This window comes from Cryptomeria japonica, chromosome 10 (assembly GCF_030272615.1).
Source record: "Cryptomeria japonica chromosome 10, Sugi_1.0, whole genome shotgun sequence".
Classification (NCBI taxonomy): domain Eukaryota; kingdom Viridiplantae; phylum Streptophyta; class Pinopsida; order Cupressales; family Cupressaceae; genus Cryptomeria; species Cryptomeria japonica.
In genome coordinates this window covers 251838219-251850910 of record NC_081414.1, presented here as the reverse complement: position 1 = coordinate 251850910, position 12692 = coordinate 251838219, and the positions used below count along the sequence as shown (strand labels likewise).

Sequence of the window (12692 nt, the reverse complement as noted above, 5' to 3'; positions counted from 1 at the left end):
AACAAAAGTGGTTCCTTTTTTGCATTTTGATAGGTGTAAAGGAGATTCTATTGTGGGTATGATTTAAGACTAGAGGGGTTATATCCAATGGAGCTTAACATACGGTGGTCTAATTTAACCCTCTTCAATCAAAACCCTTTAGATGGAACCCCTAAAGGCTTAAATCATTAAATTTTATGAAACAAATGTGTGATTTAAGGAAAAAATTATGATCTCCTAGAAGTGAGACACACTATTGTGGTAGCTCCTAGAAATGTTGTAAGTACTAACATAATACTTAAAACATGCATATAATTTGAAGTTATTAAATGTTTATCTAGTTAAAAATGTTTGTGGGGTTTCTTAATACATTCAAACTTCAGGTTCTCAAATTTGGAAATTCATTTGTCCAGGAAAAATTTGGAATATTATTTTTCTTCAAGTAAAACACTTATATAAATTAATTGCAAGGAATTGAATGAGAACCAACTTTAGGTTTCAGACTTCAAAGTTTGGTAGGAAAGTAAAGTAACTTTGAATGTTCTCTCTTCCTCATAAATTTCACCATTTATTCTTACTTCTTAAGTTTTTGAAATCTTTTTTTTTTTTTTCAAAAAGGTGGCAAGGCCACTTAATATATTTTATTTATATATATTTCTTTAAGAAAATTGATTCAAAGAGCTCTCGGAGAAAAGAACTAGAAAGAAAAAATATGATCCTTGCTCGATAATACATAGAAAGGGTGTGAAGCTTATATCCCTAATATGCCAAAAAGATACAATATATCTCATAATGTCCATAATACCAAATGCCACAAATCATCCATGAGTATCGAATGCTTCCTGGACTATGTTCAGTAAGATGAAGTTCGAACCAAAACATCACAAAAGCTGTACATATTTACATAGCATCCCACAACCTGCCTAACTTAAGCATTGATAATAATAGCTGAGTCGCCTTCGATGTGAATATAAGAAATGTTCAATTTTTTAACTAGTAGAATGCCTTCAAGCAAAGCATATGCCTCTGCGAAGTTGTCAGTACCTGGTGGAATGGAAATAGATTTTAAAGCAAACACACACCCTCTGTGGTCCCTTATGCATACTCCTACTCTTGAATCACCTGGGTTCCATTTAGAGGAACCATCAAAATTCAATTTGAAATGCATTGAATTTGGAGGATACCATTTCACTTTATTTCTATCAATTTTACTAATTCTCACTCTTGGAAAGCAAGTTGATATAGGAATAGATATGCCCTTCTAGAAATTAATAACTTGGCCATCCCAAGAAGTAAATTCCTTATTTGGATTGAAATGATTTGAAACATGAGCATTAACCAGGTCTGACACTGATTTTTCAATGTAATTGAGAACATCAGAAAGAGAAGATGTCTTCTTTCTAAAAATACGCTTATTTCTTTCCCACCAAAGTGACCATACTACTGTGAATGCGATCACTTTCCAAATGCATGCAAAAAGAGAGGATGCGTATAAGACTGGCCAGGACTGGAACAAATCCCACACATTATTTGGAAGAGGGATGCTAAAGAAAAGTTTAGCAACCACAAACATCCAACAATAATGAGAAAAATCACATTGGAGGAGAAGATGATCTAATGTTTCATTATGCTCACCACAAAGTACACAGGCAAATGGAGGTGCAGTATTCAATTTATCAAGTCTCTCACTAGTAAGTATTCTCTTGTGTAAAGCAAACCAAGCAAACATCCCTTCCTTCAGAAGAATAATGTTGTTCCAACAAAATTTATAAGCTCTTTGTGAATAGGATTGAATAGACATCTGATGAATTTCCTTATACCCTTCCTTAATAGAGTACTTTCCATTCTTAGAAGGGCACCATATCAATTTTTCCAAACCATTAGAAATAAATACAATGCGGTTCTTGAGAATCAGAGACAATTTTACCTTTTGATCTGGGGAGATTGGGAGTGAAGATGATTCTTCAAAATGGAACAGTTTGAAGGCTTCTCAAGGTCATCTATGTAATCATGAAGGTAAGATCCCTAATGAGAAATAAATATAGGGATCCCATCTACTAGAGATTACTCAAGATGAAGAGGGGGGAGACCACTCCTTGAGTCATGCCAAAAGTTGACATCTTTGCCATTATGTACTTGCCAAGATAAATATCTAGTAATCACATTCCTAGAAGCCATCATGAAGTTCCAAACTGCAGACCCTGATGGAGGATCAAGGATAGTAAAAATATGTGATGGGGTAGGAGTATCTAAATACTTTTCTTGCATAATTTAACACCACAAAACATTTGGTTTTACATAAATATTCCAAACCATCTTTCCCCTAAAGGCCTTATTCCTTTTTGAAAGATCGTGTAGACCAACCGCGCCCGTAGTTTTACTGGGGGTTATTTTGTTAGGAGACACAAGAGGGATCTTTTTATCTTTTGAAAGATTTCTTTTCCAAATAAAATTTTGAATAATTTTCTTGATATGGGAAATAATAGATTTCGAGGCTTGAAGGACAAAAATGTAGTATTTTGGGATTGTAGCCAAAACAATTTTGACAAGAAGGATTTTGCCTGACAAAGATAACCATCTAGCTTTCCACACAAAAATTCTTATTTTTAATCTGTCAATCACAAAATCCCAGAAAGAAGGTTTCCCTTCTCCCACAAAGAAAGGGATGCCCAAGTATGAAGATGGAAGAGAATCCACTGGAAAGCCCAAGGTTTGGATAATGCTGTTAGACACCATTTCACTAGTATTAAATATGAATAATTTAGACTTCTGGACACTGATTTTCTACCTAGATCCAGACGTATATATGTCCAACATTTTCTTAATATGCCTTGCCTCTTGAATATTGGAACAATCAAATAAAAGTGTTTCATCTACAAATAAAGTGTGGGTGATGAAAACTGAAGTATTAGGGATGCACACCCCCTTCCAAAGACCCATAGTCAACTGCTTGTTGACCAATCTGCTAAATTTTTTTGCGATGATAATAAAGAGAAAAGGTGATAATGGGTCACATTTCCGAACTCCTTGAGTGGTTTGAAAAAAACCAGAAGGATTACCATTAACAATAACTAAGAAATGCACACCAGAGAGAAATTTTTTGATCCATTTGCACCACTTATCTGAAAATCCAAACTTTTTAAGCACTCTCAAAAGAAAGGACCAACATACTTTATCATATGCTTTCAACATGTCTAATTTAACTATGAAAGTAGATGATTGTGAAGAGTTAATTGAGTTAATTAATTGCTTTCAACCTCCTTGCTGAGGAGATATTACTTTAGGAATCAAGGATTTCAACTGGAGATAAATAGCTTTTGTGAAGATCTTGTAAATTGTATTACACAAGGAGATTGGCCTAAAGTCTGTAAAAGATTGAGGGTTGTTGGATTTTGGGATAAGAGAAAGATGGGTTAAATTAAAGTTCTTGAGAATAAAATCTTTTTGTCTTGACTCCTCCAAAGCCATTAAAAGATTAAAACTTAGAACGTCCCAACACTTTTGAAAAAATAACATAGTAAATCCGTCAAGAGCCATCAAAACTATGACCTCTTGGAGTTCAACAAGAGAGAAAGGTTGCATCAGATAATCATTATCACGATGTGAAATCAGACAAGGGATGAAATCTAACAATACCTCGACATTGGACTCCTTAGGAACTAACCGAGGAGAGGGAGCAAGAAGATTTTTAAAGAAGAGTTCACCCTCTTCCCTAATTTCTTGTTCATTAGTTAATTTTACACCCAAAAAAGAGGAATTTCAATAGAAACGATAATAGATGCAGCTTGCTTAATCTTTGCAGATGCCTGAAATAACTTAGTACTTTTATCCCCATCTTTTAACCATATCTCCCTTGATTTTTGTCTCCAATACACCTCCTCTCTAGGGCATAATTCTCCCCAATAACTTTGTAAATGCTTCTTCCTTGAGAAGGTTTTAGGATTAATCCCATTAGAAAAGATAAGTTCGTTGATGTCCTTTAACTCCTTCTCTACATAGGATTTCTCTACAAAGATGTTTTTGAATACTTCCCTATTTCAGAATTTGATATTTGCTTTTACAAACTGCATTTTCATATAGAATTGAAATTTTTTGTTCCCCCTACAGAAGGGGGCATTTACCCACCATTGACGAAGCAAAGCATGAAAGTGTGGGTGCCGAAACCATATTCTTTCAAATTTAAAAGAAGATCTATGATGAGAAACTTCATGTTTATCCAAGCATAATGAGATAGGAAAATGGTTAGATCCAGATAAAGATAGAATATTAGAGCTGAAAGTATATTTATGAAGGATCCATTCATATCAAGTGAAAAACCTATCCAATCTGCTTGCAATTTGAAAATTTCTCCGGTTTGTCCATGCAAATTGACCATTAGAAGGTAAAATGTCAGAAAGGGCATTATCAAACACAAAAGATCCAAAGTCATCAATCACCTTAGAAGCAGTAGGGTTGCCTCCTTGCTTGTCATCCTGAGACAAAATGGCATTAAAATCACCTCCTAAGATGATTTTCTGAACTCCATGTTGATGGATTTGACAAGATAAAGTATTCCAAAGAGCATGTTTCTCATGAGAAGCTATTGGACCATAAATATTAAATAGGAGAAAGGATAAATCAAAATTTTCAATAAGAATAAGATGCCAATTTGTCCCTTGGTTCAAGGTTTTTGCTTTGATTGTCTTGGGATTCCACAAGGTCAGAATACCACTGGAAGCCCCTACTATAGGAACATGTATGAAATCCCATAAAGTCCATTTTTTAAAAAATATTTTGAGAGGCTTCATCAGAAAGCTTTGTTTCTTGTAATAAAATGATGTCTGCTTGGGAGGAATCCAACTGCTGCTTGATCTGCCCCCTCTTGTTAGAGGCATTCAAACCTTTGACATTCCAAGATATGATCCTCATTGCACCCGAGATGTTCTTCTCGGTCTTGAATGGGGTGAAAACTTGTCTACAATTGTAGACTTGATACCAGCTGCGATCTCTTCTTGGATTTTAAAAATCTTGGGCTTTCAACCTCTTTTTTTAGGTGTTTTAGATAATAGAGGAGATGAAGAAATTGATTGAGCAAGAGAGAGATGTTGGCAAAAATCAAAGTCAAATTCTGTGGGAGGTTGAAAGGGCTGATATGAATTATCTTCACCAACAAGGTGATCAACATGACTAGATTCCAAAAGGGGTGAAAAAGGATTTTTTTATAATTAAATTGTCATCAAGACATTGAGATTTTGAGCCAAGTATCCGTATGTATAGACTAATTTTATAATTAATTTTGTTGACAAATATTTTATTGATGACTATCTATTCATGATTATAAATTTTAATATCTATAAGAGGTCAAGAATTCTAAACCAATGGTAAAAAAACCCTTAAATCTTCACTAATATCACATCCTTGCAACCTTGCACCGGTGACCTAATTTACCATCCTTTTGGTGGAGATTTATAGGATATTCAAAACTTTGGATGAAAAGTCAAAAGTCTATAACTTCTAGCCAGTTCCATAATTTCTTATTTTTCTTTAATTTTAGTTTTTAAATGATCAAGAGGGACGTAAACACGATGACAAAAATCATTATTCTTCTAACCGTAATTGAAAATTACAAAGACAAGCAACAATATCTTTCAAGTATATACATTTAGAATTCACAAATACCATAATAGATATAACCAAAATTAGATATAATAGAAGCACCAAAGAGAGATATAAAGTTAAGCTAAATAAATGCATTTTCATATAATAATATGAAGAAGTAAAATTGTACAAGATTCTAAAAATTATTTAAATTCAAAATTATGTATTTAAAATATTTGTACAAGGGTCTTAAATTTTTCTCTAAGAAAGAATAGTCAAAGGAATCACAAAGCAATATGACGTATCTTGAGAATAATCGAGAGAAAGAAGATAATAAAAAATGAATAGGATCGTGGACAAGAGTAGGATGGTGAAGGTAGTGATGAAGAGTATATGGAAGAAATATTAGTTTCACATTTTGTATAAGAAGATGAATATGATTCCAAAGAGGCTTATTCCACACCAACTATATAGAGGTCCACAAGGCAACAAAAATAACCTAATAGCTATAATATACACCAAATTTTTGTTTTATCTTGTATAGATGATGAACCAAAATCCTTAAAAGGAATATCTATCTTCTAAAGAAAATATGTTTTTGAATAAAGGCCCTAATGAAGCATATGCTAGGTTTAGACAAATACTAGACTTAGGATCTAGTTAATTTTCTTGAAGGTAGAAAATCTATTAAGATGTACATTAGAAAGGTTGATAGAAAAAATATATTCTTAGATTCGAGAAATGAGCTTGGTTATATTTTCTTTCCTATAGTTAAATTAAATTTTACTATACTCAAGTTCTCCATTTTTCATTTTTTAATCTTGAAATAGAACAAATTGAGGTCAAAATTGCATTCATGCACATACATATATATTTTACTTAGAAAATTTGGGATGGATGTTAACATGTAACACAAAGGAAGCTAATAAGAATGCATCAACAAATTCATCTAGACTTCCCACTCTTAGAAAGCGTCCAACTTTTCAAATTGGATAACATTACAAAGTTTCTTTTTTCCTAATCTCCTCTTTCTTCAATTTTAATAATTCTGCAGAGTTGTGATTGGTAATACAATAATACATGAGCATAGGATATAGTGCTAGTATGAATGGAGGCAAGAACAATCATGCCCACTTTTAGAGATGTCATTACTATGATTGTTGTACAACAATTAGTAGAGGCATAGATTGCGCCATGAGCTAGTTAGGTGGAGGTGACTACTATTTGTTAGGAAATTGGCTGCCTTATATGAATGACTATTGTACTAGGGGAGAGATTCAATTCACATTCAAGATCATGAATGAGGACTTGTGTGTGCAAACAGTGAAATGGGGGAGGGTTCATCAAAATAACCTCCTACCCAATTGATCCTTATTATAACATTTATGAATCATTGTGATGTTGAACTATTATTATTTAGAATAGACATATTTAATATGTTGGTGTTGTAGATATTATGAACATTTATCTATTTTATGTTTAATTTAAGAATAATCATCCTGGATAATCTATGAACCATATATATTATTATGGAATCCTTAGAATATGAATAAACCTAAGGGTCCAAAAGGAATCCCATTATTATAATCTAAATCATAGACGTCAATGTACAAAGCAATCACTGAAACAAATAAACATGTGAGGTGATAATAAGCGCAGTCCCCATTGGTGGTCTGTAGCCTATAACAGTGAATCCACCATCGACAACAAGATTAAGACCACTGACATACCTTGCTTCATCACTGGCCAAATACAGAGCAGCCTCTGCAATATCCCCCTCTTTAAGAGTAACCCCCTTTAAGTTCCCAACACTATTAGCTCACTCTTCCACCATGGCCCTCCCCTCCCCCTCCACTGAAGAAGTATTCTCCTCCATAAGCTTGACTGCCATGTGAGTGGCAACGATAGAAGGTGAGACACAATTCACTCTGATTCCAAACTTGCCCAGCTCAGCAGCGCCGCTTTTGGACAAGCCAACAACAGCATGTTTAGAGGCAGTGTAAGCATAAGATATGCCGCCGCCCAAAACCGCTGAAACGCTGGCTGTGCAAATTATGCAGCCCTTTTTAGCTGGGATCATCACGCGTGCTGCATGCTTCATCCCATGCAAAACTCCCTTTGCATTTACGTTCATAACGATCTCGAATTGTTTCGCATCGTACTCTGCAACGCTCCCTTTCTACACATCTGCCGTCCCGGCATTGTTGAACATGATGTCCACCCGCCCGTGTTTTTGCATAGCCAAATCTACGGCAGCACTTACGTCTTCCTCTTTGCTCACATCGCAGTGGATGAAGGTCGCCGATGGAGATAGAGATTCTGCCTGTTTTTCCCCTGCTTTGTCTGAAATGTCGGCGATTATGACTTTGGTTCCGTGTTTTGTGAAGAGCCGGACACTCGCTTCTCCAATGCCTGACGCCCCGCCTGTGATTATTGCCACCTTGCCTTCCAATCTGCATTTCATCACCATTTTGATCAATGAATGATACAATTGAATCGCTTAAAAACTTCGATTACAGCCCTAAAATTTTTATTGGAAAATAGCAAAGCAAATTTCTTTCTGTGTGTACAAGCCATGGCTGTAAAAACTGCAGACATAAAACTTAAAAGTTTAGGAGATTAGCGTGAGATAATGGTGAGGTAGAGAAGAGCAGAGACAGTCTTATATAAAACATCCATGATCGTTGAAAGATTAAAATTTGTAACTTTGATTAAACAGGTGTTCCATTAAATTACGCATCATAGAGTGATTAAACAGGTGTTTTAATAAAATTACGCATCATAGAACAGAGGCAGTCAAAACACGTTTGGAGAATGGAGAGTGGAGAATAAAATTTGTTCAATGACTACCTCAACAAATTTAATGGTTTTGATTTCCAACTTGTTCAAATTTAGTTTAGACAACAAAAGTACTCAAGATATTTGAATGACTCACTAACCTATCCATTTGTATGAAAGCCATCATGTGGATGATGCAACATGTACAAAATTTTCAATTGGGAAATTTCATTACAATACAACTGTCACCTAACTTGTGCAATGCAACCAAGAATAAATTAAAAAATAAAATTAGGTCTATGTTGTATAATAAAACCAATATTACGTCACTTATTTATTTGTTTCAATGATTGCTTAGTTCATTGATATCTATCATTTAGATTCTAATGATGGGAATCCTTTTAGACTCTTACGTTGATTCATATTCTAAAGATTCCATTAATATATATGGTTCATTGATTACCCAAGATAAATGTGTGTACATTGATTATCTATGTCCTAAGATAAATGTGTCTATATTGATTATCTATGTTATATGATTCACGTACACATATGTATGTATATAGAAACACATATAAAATAAAACATCTCAAGCTAAACGTAAAACACATAAATGTCTTTAATATCTATAATACCAACATTTCAAATATATTCATTCCAAATAATAATAGGAGACATCACAACGATTCATAAATTTATAATAAAGATCAATCGGGGAGGAGGTTATTTTGATGAACCCTCCCCCATTTGATTGTTTGTACACACAAAGCCCTGGTTCATGATCATGAATGTGAATTTAATCTCCCCCTAGTACCATAGTAATTCATATAAGGAACTCAATCTCCTAACAAATAATGGTCACTTCCACCTAGCTAGCTCATGACATCATCTATGCCTCTATTAATTGTTGTAAAACAATCATAGTAATGACATCTCTAAAAGTGGGCATGATTGCTCTTGCCTCCATTCATGCTAGCAGTATATCCTCTATCCATGTATTATTTTATCCCTCTCTGCCTATAAAGTGGCACACTCCATTGATGTGCCTAAATGCACCTCTCCTGACTGAGTTGAACCTAAATGCACCTCTCAGGACATAGTTGAAAAGTCCATGGTTCAAGAGACTGATCTCACCCAATTATCCAGGGTAACTATATATCATATACAATATATACGATCAAAACTACACATTGATTGTGATAGGGTACCATACATGATTGAGACTATGTTGTCATCTCAGTTGATTGCAAGGGAAAGATAATCATCATGAGCACCACTATATATGTCCCTTAATGTCTATGTAGGTCCATTATCTCAAAATGTGGTAGGTATCAAAGATTGGTTACTTTTTTGAAAAGTAAACAGGCCAAAAGCTACTAACATTAAAAAATTATAGTCTCACCCAATACATAGCATCTAATTTAAATATCCATTGTATTATTCCTCTTTTGTCTTTTTTGTTGCTTTTAATGCCCGTTCACACTATATTTTCCCTTGATGACCTCAAAGTAGTAGTTATATTTTTAGATGTCATAGATAAAGATGGCAAACCCATAATACCATTAAGGAGCATGTCCAAATGTTTCATCCCCTAAACGAGTAACATGATTGAGACAATTGTTCCATCCTTCCATGCGATAAGTTAAAAAACCTTGCACCTTATGTACTCCTGTCCTTACAAGACCCTTATATGTTAGACAAACAATATAACGCTCTTAGGTTAATCCTCTATTCTTCATTAGGAATGTGCACTGTCAAAGGTTAGACACTCAACTGTACCTTTGAAGGAGTAATTTGACTATCAAAATTCCCTCACTATCAGATTATCACAGGCCTGCAATACCTATCCATCCTCTTAGTTTTGTCAATATTTTATAAACGTTTTCCTAGTTTTTGAATAAACCCTCATGTCACAAATTTTATCCTCAAGACTATCACATATTCCATATTTGTGGGTATGACATTGTCTTCTATTTTGAACTGTCACTTGCAACTCTGCATTTCACATACAACGTCTCCTATTTTCCTCATTGTTCAAGGTTATGCCATGGGATTCTCTTGAAAGCTCATTGTTAGTTACTTGCCTCTTTACTTGTGTTGTCTTTTTCATGTTATCAATACCTTTACTATTACCTTCACATTGGATAATGTATCAGAGCCCATGTTTCAACACTGGGTACTCTGGGTTTGTAGTGAGCCTATTTAGTTTGACCTTGTTGCTTAGGTGTTAATGTTTGTATATCTCTCGTCTTATCCTTGCCATAGATCTGAACCATTTTCTCTTTTGTAGTGCTAGGTCATGGCTAGGAAAGCTAGGGGAGGTGGCCGTATGGGTGGTCGCAAAGGAGCCAGAGGTGGAGGACAGGGCCGTGGTTCTGACTGTCACAGTCCTTCACCACCACCCACTCATGTGAGATTTGGCTATAGGTGTTCGTGTTTTTGTAGATGCCTTTATTCCTAGTTGTGAGTTGGACCTAGGAACCATAGTTACCTTAGTTGACCTTTGAGTCATTCCTTTGGGTTCTTATGGAGTTGTGTTGGGGATGGATTGGCTATCATCTCAAAGTGCTCGTGTAGACTATCGCAAGAAGACAATGGAGTGTTTAGATGACCTTGGCAGAGAAGTGTAGATTATTGGAGTTCAGAGACCAATATCCCTACGTATGATCTCCACTATGCAACTTAAGCGGTGTATGCGTAGAGGGTGTCATCTTTTTGCAGTTACTCTTGAGTATGTGGATGAGTCAGAGAGTCGAGAAATCACTCTTGATGGTCACCCTATTTTTCGAGAGTATGCTGATGTGTTTCCATTGGATATTCCTGGTATGCCTCCGAACTGAGAAATAGACTTTCGAATTGATTTGGTTCCTGGTGCAGAACCTATTTCGAGAGCTCCATATCGGATGACTACTCAGGAGTTGAGTGCGTTGAAGTTGCAGATAGAAGAATTATTGGCCAAGGGATTCATTCATCCTAGTATTTCTCCTTGGGGTGCGCCTGTTATCTTCGTTAAGAAGAAGGATGATTCTCTTCGGTTATGCATTGATTACCAATAGCTGAATAAGGTAACCATCCGGAATTGATATCCATTTCCTCGTATAGATGATCTTTTTGATCAGGTAAAGGGAGCTAAGGTGTTTTCTAAGATTGACTTGAAATCTGGGTACCATCAGTTGCGCATTCAGGATGCAGATATTTATAAGACAACGTTTCGTACTCGTTATGGTCACTATGAGTTCACAATGGTGCCATTTGGGTTGACGAACGCACCTTCATTTTTCATGAGCCTCAGAAATGGGGTTTTTCGCACCTACCTTGATCGTTTCGTCATTCTATTCTTGGATGACATTCTGATTTATTCTAGAACTATGGAAGAGCATGAGGGTCACTTACGTCAGGTATTGCAATGCTTGAGGGAGAATCAGATTTATGCCAATTTGGCAAAGTGTGACTTTTTCCAGTTTGAGGTGAACTATCTTGGTCATGTGGTTTCGGGAGAAGGTATATCCGTGGATCCTCCAAAGATCCAAGCCATTGTTGATTGGCCAACGCCGACCAACGTTTCAAAAGTTCAGAGTTTTATGGGTTTGGCCAGATATTACCATCGCTTTGTTGAGGGCTTTTCCCAGATAGGACACCCGATTACTTCTCTTCAGAGGAAAGGGAAGAAGTCTGTTTGGTCAGAGCAGTGTGAGGCATCTTTTTGGACCTTGAAGGAACTCCTTGTCAGTGCTCTGATTTTGGCAGTTCCTGATCCATCTAGAGATTTTATGGTATGCACAGATGCCTCTTTGGAAGGTATAGGTGCAATGCTTATGCAGGATGGATGTGTGGTTGCTTATGAGTCTCACAAACTCAAGAACCACGAGTTGAACTATCCAATTCACAATTTAGAGTTGGTAGCTGTAGTTCATGCTTTGGTTAGGTGGCGGCATTTCCTGTTAGGGCGTTGGTTTGAGCTGCATAGTGATCACCGCAGTCTGCAGTATATATTCACGCAGCCGAAATTGAATGCTTGACAACAGAGATGGATGGAATTCCTCTGCGAGTATGATTTTGAGGTTCATTATATTCAAGGGAAAGAGAATGTGGTGGCAGATGCTTTGAGTCATAGGCGACATGAAGTTTCAGTATTGTCCCTTGGAGTAGACTTGAGAGAGAGGATTCTTGGAGTTCTTCCTCAGGATACTTGGTATCAGGATGTTAAAGTCGTGATAGAGTTCGGAAGGCCTTTAGAGGGTAGATTTTTTGGATATAAACTTGAGGCAGAAGGACTTCTTTGTCACCTTGGACGGATCTATGTATCTGCTTTGGAGGGTCTTCACATTTTGATCATGACTGAGGCCCATCGTGCACCT

At 35.9% G+C, this 12692-nt stretch overlaps 1 pseudogene; it reads right to left on the bottom strand.

Moving 5' to 3' along the window:
• Nucleotides 1-7174: 7174 nt before the first annotated feature.
• LOC131059901 (zerumbone synthase-like) lies at nucleotides 7175-11665 on the bottom strand (annotated as a pseudogene).
• Nucleotides 11666-12692: the final 1027 nt, after the last annotated feature.